An 18,072-nucleotide genomic window follows, 5' to 3' on the forward strand; every position below is an offset into this window, starting at 1 on the left:
AATCATTCGAAGGAGGCAAACGAGACTCCCATTTTGACCCAAGAGAAGGGAATGGCGGTGAGCTAAGGACATGTGGGGATTAGTTAGGCTGGGGAAGGTGGTAAAGGGAGTATCAACAAGACGGAGAAACAGTAATGAAGCACACACACCCAGATGTGCTCGTACTATGTCCTGTGAGATGGCTACACACCAAGAGAGAGGACTCTTTCTAAGTTACTTCTCGAACAAAAGAATGTCTTAAAGGAAAAGAAAATACCATCATATGATCTCATATTTGAAAGAGATTGAGCCATAAAATAATAACACAAATAATATTATACTCAACAGTGAAAGACTGAAAACTTTTCCTCTAAGATCGTCATCAAGGCAGAGATGTCCACTTTTGCCATTTCTGTTCAACATAGCACTACAAGTCCTAGCAATCAGTTAAGAAAAATAAATAAAAGGCGTCCAAATTGAAAAGAAAGAAGTAAAATTTTCTCTGTTCTCAGATGTGTAGAAAACTCTCAAAATTCTGCATGCAAAAAAAAAACCTGTTAGAACTAATAAATGAACTCAGCAAAATTGCAGCATACAAAATCAACACACAAAAATCATTTGCAATTCTATATACTAACAATGAACAATATAAAAGTTAAGAAAACAAGTCAGTTCACAGTGGCATCAAAAAGAATAAAGTACTTAGGAATAAATTTAACCAATGAGGTGAAAGACTTATACACTTCAAACTACAATGCATTGTTGAAAGAAATTTTAAAAAGATACAAATAAATAGAAAAGCATCCTATATTTATAATTGAAAGACTTAATACTGTGATCTATACTATCCAAAGCAATCTATAGATTTAATGCAAATCCTATCAAAATCCCAACGACATTTTTGAAGAAATAGAAAAATCTATGCTAAAATTTATATGCAATCTCAAGGGACCTGAATAGGGAAAACAATCTTGAAAAGGAAGAACAAAATTGGAGGTGTCACTTGCTACAAAGCTACAGTGATCAAAACAATGTGGTACTGGCATAAAGACAGATAAATAGACCAATATAAAAAGACCAGAAATAAATCCTCATATATATGATCAAAAGATTTTGAACAAGGATGCCAAGATCATTCAATGGGTGAAAGACAACTTTTCAACAAATGATGTTGGGAAAACTGGATATCCACAAGTGAAAGAAAATCGTTGAACACTTACCTTAGACACTTCACAAAAATTAACTCAAAATGGATCAAAGACTTAAAAGTAAGAACTAAGACTATAAAAACTCTTAGAAGAAAGCAAAGGGAAAAGCTTAATGATGTTGGATTTGATAGTGATTTCTTGGATATGACACCAAAAGCATGGGCAACAAAAGAAAAAATAGATAACCTTGACTTCATTAAAATTTAAAAATTGTTGTTCATTAAAAGACACTATTGCAGAGTGAAAAGGCAACTCACAGAATGAGACAATATGTATACATCCAAATATATAAACTGCTACAACTCAACAATAAAAAGAACATATAACTCAGTTTTAAAATGGCCAAAGGACTTTAATATACATTTCTTCATAAAAAGATACGCAAATGGACAGTAAACATGTGAAATGACACTCAACATCACTAGTAATTAGGGAAATATAAATCAAAAGGAGATACCACTTTACTTCCATTAGGATGACCACAATAAAACAAAGTAATAAACATTGATAATGTTGAAAAGAAACTGAAAAATTCGTGGATTGCTAGTGGAATGCAAAATGGTACAGCTGCTACAGAAAACAGTATGGCAATTCCTGAAAAAAATTTAAAAGTAGCATTACCATAAGATCCAGCAATTCTACTTCTGGGTATATATGTAAAAGAATTGAAAACAAGGACTTGTACAGATATGTGTATACCCACCTCATAGCAACATTATTGACATTAGCCAAAAGGTACTAGCAAGACAAGTGTCCATCATCTAATAAATGGATGAACAAAATACGGCATGCACTGCCAATGCATATTATTTATCCTTAAAAAAGGAAGGAAATTCTGACACATGCTACAATATGAATAAACCTTAAAATACTATGCTAAGTGTACGGTAGCATCTATAGGAAAAAAAGTGAAAGAAATCAGGATTGTTTGGTTTTGATACAAGAAAGTGATTCTCACCTTCAAGTAAAGAGCTTTTTAGAGAAATTTGGTTAGACATTGCAAGTGAGAAGTGAAAAAGAAAGAAACAAACAAGCAAAAACCCTAAAATAACATCAATGTGTTAGAAAATATATTTTCACCTTGGAAGGAGTATAAAATAAAATAAATTAAAGCACAAATCAGAAGAAAGCAGATTTAAGTTAGTTTGAGTGAAGCAAGAGGTCTGAGCAGAACACAAACAGAGGAAGGAAGAAGAATCTTACAAACAGGAAACTTCCATGGGACTTGTGCTAAAAAAGTGGGCTTGAATCTAGACAGTCATCTCTCAATTGTTTGCCTCAACGCCAGTGTTAAGAGCAGGCTTTATTCACAATTTGGAGAATCTCTATCCTTCAATGTTCCTCCAATATATCCCCCAACTAGAAGGACAATATATTATAATGAAAACCTTAATGGCCAAAAATTGGAGGCTACAAAAGCCAGGCCAGATTGTGTCACCAGTTTCATGATTTGGGGCATATCATTTAATCTTCCTAGGTTTCAGTTTTCCTATTTACAAATAAAATTGTTGAACTAGGGAAGTTCAAAGGTTCCCTTCCTGATTTCCCATTTTGTAATTTTATGTGTCTCCAAATCTCTTTGACAGGGGATGAAAATTCTCCATCAACAATAAAAAATAAGACTTTCAGTGCAAAAACTGGTCCAGGTTGTGCTTTGACTGAAAATAATAGCATATCCAATCACAGTAAATGATTCACTTTCTCATTTTTATATAGAAAGAAAAGGGTGAAGGGAGTAGAATTCTATTTATGACTTCAGATTAGGCACAGCGTTACCCAAACTGCGGTGCCAGAGGCAAGTAGAATCTAAGGAAACAGACTGCCAATCTCACAGACTTGTGGGACAAACAGGAGCCTGTGCAGGGCACGTCTGTGAAGGCAGCAGCAGCAGGGGCGCGCTGCTTTGTGAGCGCGGTAACACCGCCGAGGGGCTTTACTGCTAGCAGACGGGCCTGCCAAGATACCTTGACATGACCACCTACTTCTGTGTTTGAGCACTCAGATCCTGAGTGCTCAGAAAGGAAATGACTCACTGACACCTGACAGATCTGGCTTTGAGAAATTGTGGGACTTGACAGTGGAAAAAAGAGACTCCAAGCTAGGTAATGGGATTGGAGAGAGCCAGGAGAAAGAGGGAATGAACCCTGAAGAAGAGCAGAGTAACTTTCAAAGTCTAGCAAGTCTGTTCAACAGAGTGAATCAAGAGAGAGATTAAAGGCAGCTTCTGCTTGCTATTTTAGGAGTGCTCGATTTAGGGCTATTACATGTTCTTTAAAATGCATAGCAATGATGTCTTAGGAAGCTGGGATTCTAGTACACTTCCAATTTGATCTAGAAAAAAAATCTCACTTCAAAGCATTATCTTTGAAACCATTTATTGATTCAAATGTACTAAACTTCTATTATATGCCACAGATTCTGCTAGATGTTAGAATAACTTATTGGTTCTGCCCTCAAAAAGTTCACATGTTAATGGGAGAGATAGGCATGGAAATAATTCTAAAATGACATGGAATATGAAGTGGTTATTACATGAGCATTGAGAGGGATCTTAACTTAACCTGAGATAAGCAAGATTTCTTGGACAGATCCAAAATTGTGATGAGTCTTCAACAAAGAGACATGGTTACTCAGCAAAAAGGGTAGGAAAAGTGCATGCTGAAAAATTCTAGGTCAAAAGAAAGGAGCTTGAGCAATGAAACAGGTATGAGAAACAGCATGATGCAGATGAGTTGGTGTTCCCAGGCCACACACACATGTGTAGATGTGTGTGGAGATTCAAGACAAAAATACTGTTACTGTGTTGTTCAAAAGTATAAAGACTGAGTAAAGATATTGGAACAGAAGACCATATAAAATGACAAATAATAAAATGAGGTTGGAAAAGAAAGAATATATTTGAGAAACAGTTGCGTGGTAAAATAGTCAAGAATTGGTAATTGACTGAGAAGAGGACATGGAAGGGGAAGAAATCAAGAAACCTCTTAAGTGTCTCATTTAATGACTGAGTATGAATAGATGGCAGGGCAACTAACTAAGCAAGAGTTTGAAAAGAAAAAGCCAGTTGGGAGAAAATAGAGAATGGAAGGAAAACTATCATTAAGCCATTTCTTCAGTTTGAATATATGTGTTTGCTTCACCAACTGCCCATGAGACAACCAGACAGTATGTTTGCAGAGGGTGCATAAAAGACCTAAGACAAGAAGAGAGTTTCCTAGGCTCTAAATTTGCAAAATGCTCCTGAAAAATCTACATTCCCACATTTTTACCTTCTCTCCCCCAGCAAGGAGCAAATGTCCGCTCTCTGGGATCCCTGATAGAAGTAAAGTCAGTGATAAAGCAGATATAGTAAATACACTGAAAAATAGTGAGTAATGAAGTCATAAGCAACTTGTGGGGAAAAAAAGGAAAATTCTCATTACCACCCTGCAGAATTCTGCACAAACTTTCACTTCCTTGGGCATTTCCTGCAGAGACTGACATGTGCCGAGGCAGACCTACTGACCACGCTGTGTTCTCATCTCTAGAGTTTCCTATGTAGGCAAATAGGTGTTTACTCCCGCCTTTATATTTATGTACCTCCAGCAGGCAGAATATAGCCACTCCCATCCCCACCTCCTTATTCCACAGAAATTGGGGTTTACAAATGGCTACACCACCAGTGGACACCAGGTGCTTACGTTGCCATAGGAATCGAAAGTTCTAGAGATAACACTAATTGAGAAGCGGGCACTTTTCTGATCAGTTCAAGCTCCTCCCAATTTATATGATGCTCCAGGAATGGGAGGCCCTTTATCCTATTTTGCATGTTGGTGAATTTAGGGAGCCAAATCTTTTTGTCGAAGAGGGAGAAAGCTAGATTGACCCTTCTCCCCTAAACTTTTGTTTTTGTAAAGCCAACATTTTCACAAGACTATTCTGGGGCCAATTTGGCAGATACCAAGGCAGATTTATTTTTTAAGTAATTGCTATCAGTTGCAGTAACTCACTAAAATGTGAAGAACAATAATTCTCTAAGGCCCCAAATCTGCTATGATGATGGAATTTCAGTAACCAACAGAGCACTTAATAATTTTTCTCAGCCTATTATCTTACTTGTTTCTCATTTTAAAAGATGTATTCAAATTGCTCATTTCCCCATCAGTACTGCTTGAGATCATTATGATGTACTGCATTCCACTGTGTGTATGTATTTACACCCAGTTTGGATGCTATTTCAGCTCTGGGCCAAAAATATAATGTAAATAAAATGTATAAATATAATAGTAAATACTATTACTCAATTTGTATTACTATTTGTAATACTATTACTCAGATATTATTACTCAATTTGCAGTGACTGAATCTGAAGATGTGGAACCTCAGATATGGAGGAATCATGGATACTGAGGACAGACTATAAAGCATACAGAGAGTTCCCCTGCTCGGAGGATCTGGCCTCTAACCCCCAGGATGTTCAAGGGGCAAGTGTATTTTTATTACTACCCCAAATGTTTCATGAGAGAATAATTAAAAGTTCATTCCTCATATATAACATTTAACATCCCTTCTACTTTTTTCTTCTGATTTATTATTTGTCCTTAGAATATCTGGGGGCATCAACTATATTGCAAAAGCATAAATTTGCTCTGTTTCTGCAAGAGAGAGCACAAGGCCGAAAATACATTACTGCACACCCATTTTCTTCTAGTGCTTCACAAGCTGCACATTTTAAACTCCAAATTTAGGAAGGCAGGTTATGGCCACAAGAAGGGACAGCCCAACTGACACGTTTTAGCATATGTCAGTTTGGGGACATCAGGCAGCTGCATGGTGTTGTGATACCAACACTACTCTATTTGCTGGACTTTTTAAAGGAGAGAGGAAAGTTTCAGCAACCCTGAGTTTATTTAGTTACAGAAAGTTTAGTGAACTACAGTTCATGTGAAGGCCTGCTAACAGCAGGAAGAATCCAGATTTCTACCACTGAGGATTGGAGAAGCCTGGTGACATTAATAAGATCCAGATCCCAAGCCAAACAACTGTGATCTTCCTTATCCACTGTCCTACAGGGTGGGTATGGTAAAGCTTTTCATCTCGCAGTGTTTTCCCCTCCTCCATCTCTGATTTGCAACAGGGGGAGGAGAAAGGGAAAATAAAAGTAGAAGCCACCAGAAATTACTGTTCTAATTTAGCATTAGCAGGAATTTGTAAACCACTGCTAAGTAGATAAAGCTAAGAGCTACTAACTACAAACATAACCAAACAATAACCTCTGTGACTGCTTAATGGAGGCCCTGATTAGAAACACAGAAGCTAGGAGCCTTAACTGGAAACCAGGGAGCAGTAACGTATTCAGAGAGAAAGGCTACTCAGGGCTTGTACACAAAATAAGCACTCTGGAGAGAAAACAGAGAGAAAAGAAAAAGTAAGAGAAGCAATCAGGTATAGAAGGAGTTAATATTAAGACAGTGATTTGAAAATTGGTGGTAACATAATGACACTGAATTATTATTCTGAAGTTAGTGAATTAACACACTGGCATAAAGACAGAACATTTAGAAACACTTAATTTCACGTGACTGGGTACGGATATAAGTAGATTTCTGTTTTGTTTCTTTTTCAAAATGTAGTTTGTTGTTTAGAACCAAGTGCGTCATTGAATAATCCTCCTTGGGGTATCAGATTTCATGTTGCACAGTCAGCTGATAGTAACCTACTTTGCATATTTATTTGTTTCCAAAGGCGTCGCCCACGCATTCAAAGAGCAAGTTAAAGTGCACCTGGCAGTGCCTTAGAGACGTGCCATGGGAATTACAGACACCATTTTCCTCTTCAGGACTTACAAATTTTGTCTCTGACACAAAAAGTCACTAAATGGCCAAAATAACCTGGTTGAAGTTCTCTTACATTACTTAGACTGTTTCCTCATACTTAATTTTTGGGTTTCCAAATGTTTATTTGATTTGGAAAAAAACATAGAATCTCACTTTTCCTGGTAATAAAGTAAGTGCTAAGAACATTGCGCATTTCCCTGAACTGACACTTAATACTGTGTTGTCCAATAGGGTAGCCACTAGCCATGTATTACTCAAATTTAAATTCATTGAAATAAATAAATGAAAAATTTAGTTCCTCATTTGAACTAGCGATATTCCAAGTGCCCCCAAATCACAGATGCCTAGTGGCTGGTGTTTAGGGGCATAAAGGCACAGAGCATTTCCACTCTTGCAAAAAATTCTAACAGACGTGCTGGACAGCAAGTCAAAACAGTTTAGAGAACTATCTTTGTGGAAAGAAATAATTCCAATAAATAGAAAAATACATTTCTTCTTTTTTGTCATTATTTTCAAAGATTTTCCTAAATAATAAGTATTTTCTAAAGAACATACTCCCCATATTAACATTATATATCATGTCTTACCCATGGAGTGTTCTCATTTTATATGCTTATGGTCCAAAGATTAAAATTTAAAGAAATCAATTCATGTAAAATGGCAAATCCAATACAGCTTTAAAATAACATTTAATTTCAACAATGCAGCAAAAACTAAAACTCTTTAGCTAAATTATTCAAAAGTGTAATGTTTTTTAAAATAATATTAAATTAGAATAGACCTAAATATGCCATGTGCATAAAGCAGAAGCTGCTATTTATTAATCCATGATTAATGTGGGAAAATTAAATAGGTACCAAATTATTGGTCTGAGTACTTCAGTTTTTTTAATACCAGTGCTAGATTGGTGGCAAATATCTCCAAATACTAATTCTTCCAATGTATTTTTACACAAAAGAAGCCAAAGGTAAATTGGTCAATGATCACTCTGAGTTACGAGTTTTCAGTATTACTGACAATAGTAGCAGTAGTATATCTACTGAATCCTGGTCTCATGAACAATATCAGTGAGTGTTAACTTTTATTTGACAAAAGCTGGTAGAGCTGATTTCCCTCTTAAGATAATCTTATTAAAAGAAAATCTGTGAAACTGTATTCAATAGCTTATAGTAACCCATAGTGGAAAATAATCTGAAAAAATATATATATATCATCGAATCACTTTGTGGTATACCTGAAACTAAGATAATAAACTAAACCAACTATACTTCAATTTTAAAAAAAGAAAGTCTGTACTAAGATTATGTGTGTACATATCTACATATACATAAAGTCAGAGTTTTCACAAACACTGTTCAAGGAAAACACTTTCTTTGAACACGTATGGTGCATTTCAAGCAAAGCTTAGCCTAAATGAATGAGGAGTTAATCTGATGCCTGTAATTTAGCACCTTTGTGCTGCAGTAGTGGAAAGGGACAGATCGCTTAGTGGTTTCAGATGTTACACTTTAATGAACCAGGATGGGTTTCTTTAGCATGACACCAGTTTATCTAGTTTATTAGCTTTGTAGTTTAAAAATTTATTATTCTTTTGTGCCTGCAAGCATTTTCATGACTTTTCTTCCTTTTGAAAAATGTTCCATTTGCTGTGCTATGTAGGAAATCATCCTTTAAATAACCACTTAATTGCTGGAATTAGCTCCTTCAATCATAATTCAATTTCTTTCAAATGTATTTCCTTGAGGAAATTAAAAGATCCAACTATTCGGGCCTTTGTCAATTTTCATTAGAAGCGCTCAGCAATTAATGATGAAGTAGTTTATAGCACTTAGCTGATGAGTACAGGGGACTATTCCAATTGCCTTTCAGTATGAAACCAATTTTAGCACTCTTATATCACATTGTACGTACTCTCATTTATTACATATTATTTCGTTCATACAGCTATTTTTTAGTTATCAATTTAAAATTTACGTACTTGGAGAAACTCAGATAGTGAAATTACAATGATACAAAACAAGCATTTCTTTTCTCTGGATCCAAACGCATGGCCAGGCCACACAACTTATCTGCTAGTTACACAGCAGTCTTGTGAGAAGTCTCAGACTCACTGCCATGCTCATAACCCCAGTCTGATGTTTGTTATGCCTGAATTGCATTTTTTTTTTCTAATTTACCCTGTGTGGCCTGCCTGGACTACAACTAATTGGAATGGACATGGGAAATAAAGCAGTCATCCTGCGGGAAGGCTGTGAAGTGGGCTCTGACCAATGGATCCCTCCTCTGGAGGTGACTGTCCAGACTAACTGGAACCTCTTCTTTTCCCATTTATGAGAGAGGGAGACATACTGATTAGTTGGGAATAGAGTGAACAGGATGAATAAAGATGGAAATGTGGCCCAGTATTAGTACAATCTCTCTAGAATTGCCACTGAGTCATTTGACCTGCTCTCAAGCTCTGAAACCTAATTTTTTTTTTTAACTCAATGGTAAAAAAAGATGTTATGGTTATCTGTGATGCCTTGTTGAGACACCTGAGACCTCTTTACCGTTTTCCTCTTGCTATCTAACAAACCCTCCATTTACGGAGGCAAACTGAATCTACTTTATAACCCGAAAAACATCAAACAACACACAGGTTATTATATCCAAGCCCACTGAATATAAATATTTTCACTGATTAAAACTGCTTTTGTGTAAGTACGTGTGGTGATGGATGTTAACTAGACTTATTGTGGTGACCATTTTTCAATACATACACAGACATCAAATCAGTATGTTGTTATATTGTACACCTGAAACTGGTAGTGTACTATTATATGTCAGTTATATCTCAGTTGAATTTTTTAATTGCTTCAGTTAATGCTGAAGAAAATTGAGTCAAAGCTAATGTATGATACAGTGTTAACTTCCTGAAAGCGTAATAATGATACAAATTGGTTTATGAATTATCTTTCCCTTTTGGATTCAGACATAACTTAACAAAGAGTAAATTGAAAGGTGGAGAGATTATAGTCGTCTCTAGATAAGTCCATTTCTCACGGATTATGTCTACAGATGAACTTGCATTCTGAGCCCATTATACATTTCACTTGATAAAAAGCAGCATCACAATGAGCTCACCGAAACAGAAGTAAAATAAAAGAAACGGGAATTTCCTTTTTTTCACAATGTTGTTCAATTCATATCGTGGAGGAAATACCAATAGTCATTACTGATTAGCTCAAAACATACACTTTATGACAATAGAGGAGGCGTCAGCCCATTTGTCTCAATCTTCTATGTGAGATTGCTCATCTGACTCCCTGCCTGTCCTGGGAGAGCACAAAAATTGCCTTGAACCCTCATTAGAATGTACTTTTTTTCACCCCAGTAAAAATAGTTGAACTCTTCAGTTAGACAAAACAGTAATGACTTTAGATAAAATCATTCCTCACACTTTCATAATTGGTTTGAGGTCTAGGTGCAGAAAGGAGAAGTTTAGTGCTAAATATTGGAAGACGTCCTCAGCTTTATATGTAACGTCAGAATAAAAGGAACTCCTACACGAGGCTAGTCTCATGGTTTTCATTATCACGTAGAGTTAATCAAAAACAGTGCAACCTGAGGCAAACATCACCCTGGGATGAAAGTATTAAAGAGGAGTAAAACATCTTAGTCACTTGGATACTAATTAACCTTGAGAAAGCCCAAAGCAATATACAATTTGACGTATTTATCTCTGAAATATACTCCCCTAAAAATATCAATGAATGCAGAGCTGATAATACACACATTATGCCTCATCAAAATGTTGGTATATCAAAACCAAATTGGCAAGTACCTGTCCTCACTATGTCCTTTGGGCACATGAAGGGTTTTAAATATATACCTGCATAATTCAATGCACAGAACATTTATTTTATCATGACACAACATGCTGAAATGCTACAGTGCTATTGTCTAAAAACGTCAAGGGCTAAAGCACTGAATACAGTATGCAATCCAGATGGCAAACTCTCAAGGCACAGGACTGGAAAGGAAAAATTTTTTAAGAGTTGTTTGGGTTTCTCAGTCATGCAGCTTCTTAGCTTGCTTTTACCTTTCAGCACTAGCAAGGATTTAAATGCAAAGAGAGCAATTAGTAGAGCTGAGAAATAGGATTTGTTACAGGACTGCTGCTTTTTAAAAACATCTTTATTCCTGCTAAAATGGCCTGGGCTATTTAAGTTCTTGAGTTTCACTGATTAATAATGAATAGAGCACATTAAAGTAGTTTTATTTACCTAACTTTCTACTGCATGCAAGCTAATACACACATATATTATTTACATATACTATATATCTTTCTGCCATCTAAATTTTGCAGGATAAGGAATAACCAGTGAACTAATTTGCAAAACGTGTTTATATGTCATGTGTAACTGATAAAACAACTGGTTAGACTATAGCCAAATATCAAGAAAGCAAATGCAATTTCCTTAATTAAAATGTTAGACATGTAACCATGCCAAATCACATTTTAATCAAATAAACCCAGACCTTATTATTAAAGACAAGTACTTCAAATGCAGAGTTTTAAATAACTTAATTGTATACGGAAAATGTGGCTTGAAAATATAAATACAATTAAGACAATTTGTTTTAGTCTTTTTGGTTAGCCTACTTAGGAGGATAAAAGCTTTGCATGTATTTGAGATTAGATATTAATTTGTGGCTCTTTGTCACAATGTTCCATTAAGTGTACTTGATTGTTCTTGCACAATAAACAACACTGTCCTCCTTTCAATTTTTTTTGAAAGTTTCATTTATGTTAGTTCAAAATATCTTTTCAAAATACCTTTAGAAGTTGCCAGAATCTCCAGTAGCCATGAGATATTTAATATAATATCTGCCTCAGGGAATCAGAGATCACACATCCCACCTATTTGTTCTAAACTCCTCAAATGAAGCAGCATTTCCAGCAGCTCCCAGCATCAACTGACTTTTCTTGAACCAGGGGTCATATTAACAAAATGTAAATTGGATAAAAGTTATTAGTGGTACAAAAAACAACATTGGGGTGAGCTTACTGGTAATATTATGTCAGTGACATGAAAGATGCTATGTTGTTTTGGTTTGAAACTTATCTGGGTTTTCAATCAGGCTCAGCTGACTTGAATAAGATGTGCTGATAGGCAGCCATTATGGTTTTACTTGTTTATTTGTTTGGCTTTTTTTTTTTTCCTTTTTTGATCACCAAAGAACATACAAACATTAGTCTTAAGCCTAAAGCCCTAAAATAAGGCATTCTTTGGCTGGTGAAATTCTAATCTCATTTTATGATGTTGTCAATGAGCTACAGAGATTCTCCTTGGCTTGTTAACATGATAGCAGACAGATGAGAAGAAATAAAAAGTACTGGCCTGTGAAAGCCAAATCAAAGGGCCAGATTGAAGGGATTCTCGAATTACTCAGGTGAGGCCCTCAGCCCCTAGCTAGTGACCCAGCTAATGGTCAGGATGCTGTAGGTTCCATTTGGACGATCCAAACGTTCAGACATGGTATTCAAATGTCTATATAAATGGCTAAGAATTTGCCTTTTCTTTGTAAGCTTGCTATACAATAAACAAAAGACTGGTATTTGATACTAACTAAACATAGAGAAGGAACAGACAGTGACACTGGATGAATGCATTTAAGACACAAATCTTTACATGGCATAGGAAGAACTTTGGGGTTCTGCATTTCTTTGGCACAGATTTTACATTGTCCTTGGTGGCAAACCTCTTGCCACTTACCAAAAATCATACTCATTTACAGAAACCTCTAACAATATGTTACCTGAAACATATGTTTCATACAGTGAAACCTCAGAAAGATAAGAGAAAGTTGAAGCTTCTATTACAGACTAAAGGCTTTAAGAGAAAGGATATTTGACAACACTCATTTAAGAAATAATTTCAGTGTAGTTAAAACACTAGCATCATGTCTAAGAGCATGAAATTCTAAAGACTAATAATTGTTTTTAGTTTTCTTTTGAATAACTGCTTCCTCAATATTGAGGCTTTTTTTTTTTTTGCCAACCACCAATCAAATAAATGCACTTTAATTTTTAAACCGAAGTATGAAACCAAAATGTTTGTTCTGTTGCTCTTTTCCTCTTATTTTCTTTACATGTCACTTATAATTTCTTTCATTTGAAAGATTTTAACTTTCAAGGGAAAGTTTGCTCTGAAAGCTTATAATTAACACCTAATTATCAAATTTCAGGATTAAATTTTATTTCATATGCCTATTTACAACTTTTATAATAAGAAATTCAGCTGTGAAAAACAAAATCTTGATGAGTAGTGCCATCTAGCATCACAAAGAAAAAGTTGTTCAACTACTTGGTGAAACATTGGGAAACTGATCACGTCAGCCAATACACTCTCTCTGATCTATTTTCCAGGGGGAAATAAACAGACATGATCAATTGGTAGACATGCATACCAAGCCTATATAGAGGTGATATACCATATGATCTCTGGAAGATACAACTGAGAGAGGTGACAGTGAGGTATAATTTCTGATTTGCTAGCTGTCATGCCACCATTTCTCAATCCATCTTAAGAAAACATATCGGAATTCAAATGAATAAAAATAATGTTAGTGTAGCGAAACACTGACTATGTCCTAATATATAAAATAAAAAGCAAATCACTCACAACCTTTATCTTATTATGAATAACAACTTGTGACACCAAATGAAGGATCAAGACCTGCTAGTGTTTTGGGTAATGAATTTAGAACTTTAGCCGTTAGGTATAATGTCACGGTAAGAAAGATGTCACAGATTTAATCCAGGATAGAACTGACGACAGTTATTCTAATCACCTCTCTTAAGGTGCTTCTTACGGTGATAAGCAACAATGAGAGTAGATGACTCGTGGAAGATATATTTCTTTTGCAATTCAGATGGGCTCAGACATGAGATAGCAAGAGAACTTAAATGGTTGTCTTAGAAAAGGGAGAAAACCACAGGACATGGGCCAGACAGGAGAGCTTGCTCTGTGGGTGTGGCCAATCACTCCAGTTAAAATATGCTAAAAGGAGGCCACCTGGAGCTCCTTTCAGGCCAGTGGCCAGGAATGCAATGTCTACTAAGGGGGACTCCAAAGGCAAACGGACAACTTGTCAGGAACAGGCAGCTTTTCAGAACTCAAGTTTTAGTTTGGGATTTAGAACTAAAAAGGAGCTATAAATACCTATCGTGAAACTAAAATGTGAATCCAGCTATATGCACTGAGCAACACTATATCTGAGCCATATTCCAGTGAAAGTAATTTTAGATTCTTACCTTCTCAGAGGCAGGATAGCATAATGGTTGGAAGCATGATTCTGGAGGCTCAGCACCTCACTGCCTGTATGCTATGTTATGTTGGGTAAAGTAGACCATTTGTCTGAGATCCAACATTCTCACCTGTAAATAGATAATAGGAATAATGTCCAGACCTAACCCAGGAGGATGATGAAGACTGAATGAATGAAAAGCACTCAGCATGGTTCCTGTCACATAATAAACAGTTGACAGAAATGTGCTGTTATTACTGTTATTACATAGTTACTACTCCTTTCTGCACTGGTTTGATTTAAAAAGCTGGATGGCACTGGGTCTTCAGACACAGGGTCTCAGCTCCATTTAAGCATGACTAAGGAGTCAGTCACCCACCACTAATATGTAAACAAACAGTTCCTGGCCCTAATGGAACTGAGTATGTAGCCCTGCCACAATAAATACAGGAGTACTTGTTACTGCCGGATAAAGTGACAATATATTAACACATTTTTCTATGTAACATTCTGACACATTAACAAATGAAAATGCAACCAACCTACTCATTCACTCCTCCAAACTATAAATTCCATTTTAACACAAGAAAACAGGATGTTAGGAGTACTGTCTGTCGCTAGTTTTAATTTTCCCCCTAAAGTACGCGTTTTGATGAAAAATGAAACGCACTTCAATGTGCAATCTGAGCTTTAGCTGGTCTCCAGGAAGAATGACGGCTGTTCCATGACTATTACTCTCCCTCTTTTTTACCTTCACTAGACATCTGAGTTGTAGATAATTAGAAAGAAGCTTGGTTAATTTATACAAAGAAAGAAGGTTTTATTTCTCTACTTTCAAGGGAAACATAAGCACTGAAGCATCATAGAAGGGGAAAAAAATCCTGCCTAGGGTGATAATGCCAGGGGCTTAGCTTACTTCCCTTGCTTCTGGGTTGCCTTTTTCTCCTCCAGATGTTCAAGCATCCGATAGATCAATAAAAACACTTTATTTATACATCAGATTAGTTCTGGTTTATTACACATATCCACAATTCTGATTTTCAGTGGCCAAAGCAGGGAATTTTGGAGACCATGAGTGATTTTTTTCTGGGCTCCAGACGTGAACTAAATGAGTGACCAATACCAGTCCTGAGGCCGTGCGAATGGAAACGGCACCACCAGCAGACACTCCAGCATAAGAGAAGGCTCCTTAATCCCAACACTGCCTTTCTGTGATGTAGTTATGTGAATGGAATATAAACAGCTAGAGAACAAATTTTATCTTAACAACTGGTATTCCTTTGAAATACGAGATCTTCTTCTGGGCGCGTAGAGGACAGGCATGAAAAAAGCACTTGCAAGTGGAAATAAGACACTTAAAAACTGATGTATCTAACTTCACAAAGTTCTACTTGCCTTCTAGTCTTACTCTCCCTTTTCCCCTCCCCTTGTGATAAGCTATAAACGGAAGATAGAAGGCTCATTTCCAGGTGAGTAGCCTGCTTGAATAAAATTTAAGGAAGTTTAGACACTTTTCATCTAACAGCAAGAAAGCCCAAGGACGTAAGCCTGCGACAGGGAGCTACAGAATCAAATGTGACGTGGTCAGTTTCCCACTATCGAGTCATTATGGAGTAAAGGAAGCATTGATGCTAACTTAAGCTTTAAGTCTATTTTGCCTGATTTCTTAGTGACCCTGCACCTCTTTTAGCAGCTCTTGAGGCCTGCAGAGGCATTAGAGAGGGTTTCAGAAGGCAGCAGGACTACATAGCTCAGGTCAGTGTCCACAGAGTTCACACAGTTCATGCTGTTTGCATAATTCTCAGGAACTTTTTAAGAAATTTGTCTAGGATTAAGAGTTAGCTGAATTTGAACTTGGTTGCCCATGACTCTTTCCTCTCCAAGTTTTACAATAAGACCTCCAATTAACTTCTTATGGTGGATGAATTATTGGCGCTGATACTTCTTCCTTCCCTAATTGACACACTTAGACATGTCACTTTGCAGTTGCTCCCACTAAAGGCACTGTGTTTCCATACTCCATGACTCAGCTCAGTCAGATGGCTTGCTCTGGCCAGTGAACCATGGGCAGAAGTGACAAGGCTCTTTTACGTGTTGAGCTTCTGGTGTCATCATCAGAGCATACCTAAACTAAGCTAACTAGTTCAAAAAGGGTGAGAAGTATACAGAATAGGCCTGAACCCTTACAGCCCAGCCTCACCAACCCCAGACCAGATCAGCTCAACCTCAGATGACTTACAGACACTGGAGTGAAAAAAATGGCTGCCATTTTTTGTCATGGTTTTCAAGTTTGTTCAGCAGCACTAACTTATACACCTTTCCTCACAGTCCCCATTTTCTTAACTTTTAACCTCTTTTTTTATGTCTCCTTAGTCCCTCTCCACTTTTCTTGTCTTTAAGATTCAATACTATTCTCCGACAGAGCTGAAACAATTCAGTCAATAATTTATTAAGGTTTTGTTTTTGTTAGTTTGCGAAAGAAAACCACTAACATTATAAAAATATGGCACAGATAAATTAGATAATGTTTAAAATTATGTTATAGTCATAATTTTACCCATATCAATATCAATAGTGACTAGATGTATGAATTATATACTTTTCTAGTTTCATACATTTGTTTTTCTCTATGGTGGTCTCATAGTGAATACTACATGTTCATGGAGGATAATACCAAGTTAAGAGATCTATTACAGTTTTTAAATTAACTCAATCTTAGAACTATTCGATTTGAGTAATACTAGACATTTTGATGATATAAAAAAGGTAATTAAATATCAGATAAAAAAATTCATCCAAACACTTAAGTTTTAAGGAAAATTAAGAAACTTAAAGCAAATAAACTAAAGCAATTCCTAAGGAAAACTGACAATCACTGGTAATACAGGTTTATTTGATACAAGCTTTAAGTGATAGTTTCAGTATCTCATAAATTTTAAACATATAATCCTCATGATTTTCTAAACTTCATTTATTCAATAAACTTTTACTGTCAACTTGTAATTTGTGATAGATACTTTATCTTCCATATTTTAAATTTAGTGACACTTTGAATAGCTGTCAGTCTTTTTATATTCTTTACTGTATCACTGAATTCTGGACATATTTCTTACAGGATATTTCATGAATAATTAGAAAGAAATCAGCAACATTACGTTCCAGTTCACATGTACTCTTTTCTCAACTACTATTTTAAATCTACTAAATATTTTGTGAACCTGCAGTCTCATGATTTTCTGATATGTGTTTCACATTACCAGTAGAATTATATTTCTAAAAACAAATGTGACCAAGTAATTTTCAGGCTTAAATTTTTAAAGAACTTCCCCTTCTCGATGGGATAAAGTTAAAATGTTTGATGTTTTAATTTTAAAAAGTTTTATTTCATTTCACTCAACTTTCCAACTTCATGTTTTATCACTTTCCCCTCAATAAAGTATTCAAATGACAGTTGAAAAAGTTTCAAAATGGAACAATATAGGTTTGAGGACAGTAGATAAATATCTTCTTACATTAGATCATTAACTAAATAATCTATACTAGGTTAGAGGGAAATTTCTAGTGATATACAGTAAGATTTCATTGCCAACTCTATTTAAATTTACTTGAAAGGTGATGTTGAAAACTGTAGATGCTGCAAAACAGGAAAAACCTTAGTGACCATAATGAATGTTTAAAAGATAAATGTCAACTTTAAAAATGGATATAATCTAAGAGTAACGAATATCAAAATCGACAGGTTAAAAAAACAAACTTACCAATTGGTTTTGTAGACT

The 18,072-nt window shown here is 35.8% G+C and overlaps 1 long non-coding RNA gene across 1 annotated transcript in view; it reads right to left on the reverse strand.

The window, feature by feature from the left end:
• LOC140689786 (uncharacterized) overlaps positions 1-18,072 on the reverse strand; it is a 107,628-nt gene that overhangs the window by 86,705 nt on the left and 2,851 nt on the right. Inside the window, exon 2 of the long non-coding RNA XR_012064896.1 lies at positions 14,304-14,426. This is a non-coding gene — a long non-coding RNA (uncharacterized lncRNA). The remainder of the gene's footprint in view (positions 1-14,303; positions 14,427-18,072) is intronic.

The sequence above is a fragment of the Vicugna pacos genome, chromosome 3 (genome assembly GCF_048564905.1).
Source record: "Vicugna pacos chromosome 3, VicPac4, whole genome shotgun sequence".
Lineage (NCBI taxonomy): Eukaryota > Metazoa > Chordata > Mammalia > Artiodactyla > Camelidae > Vicugna > Vicugna pacos.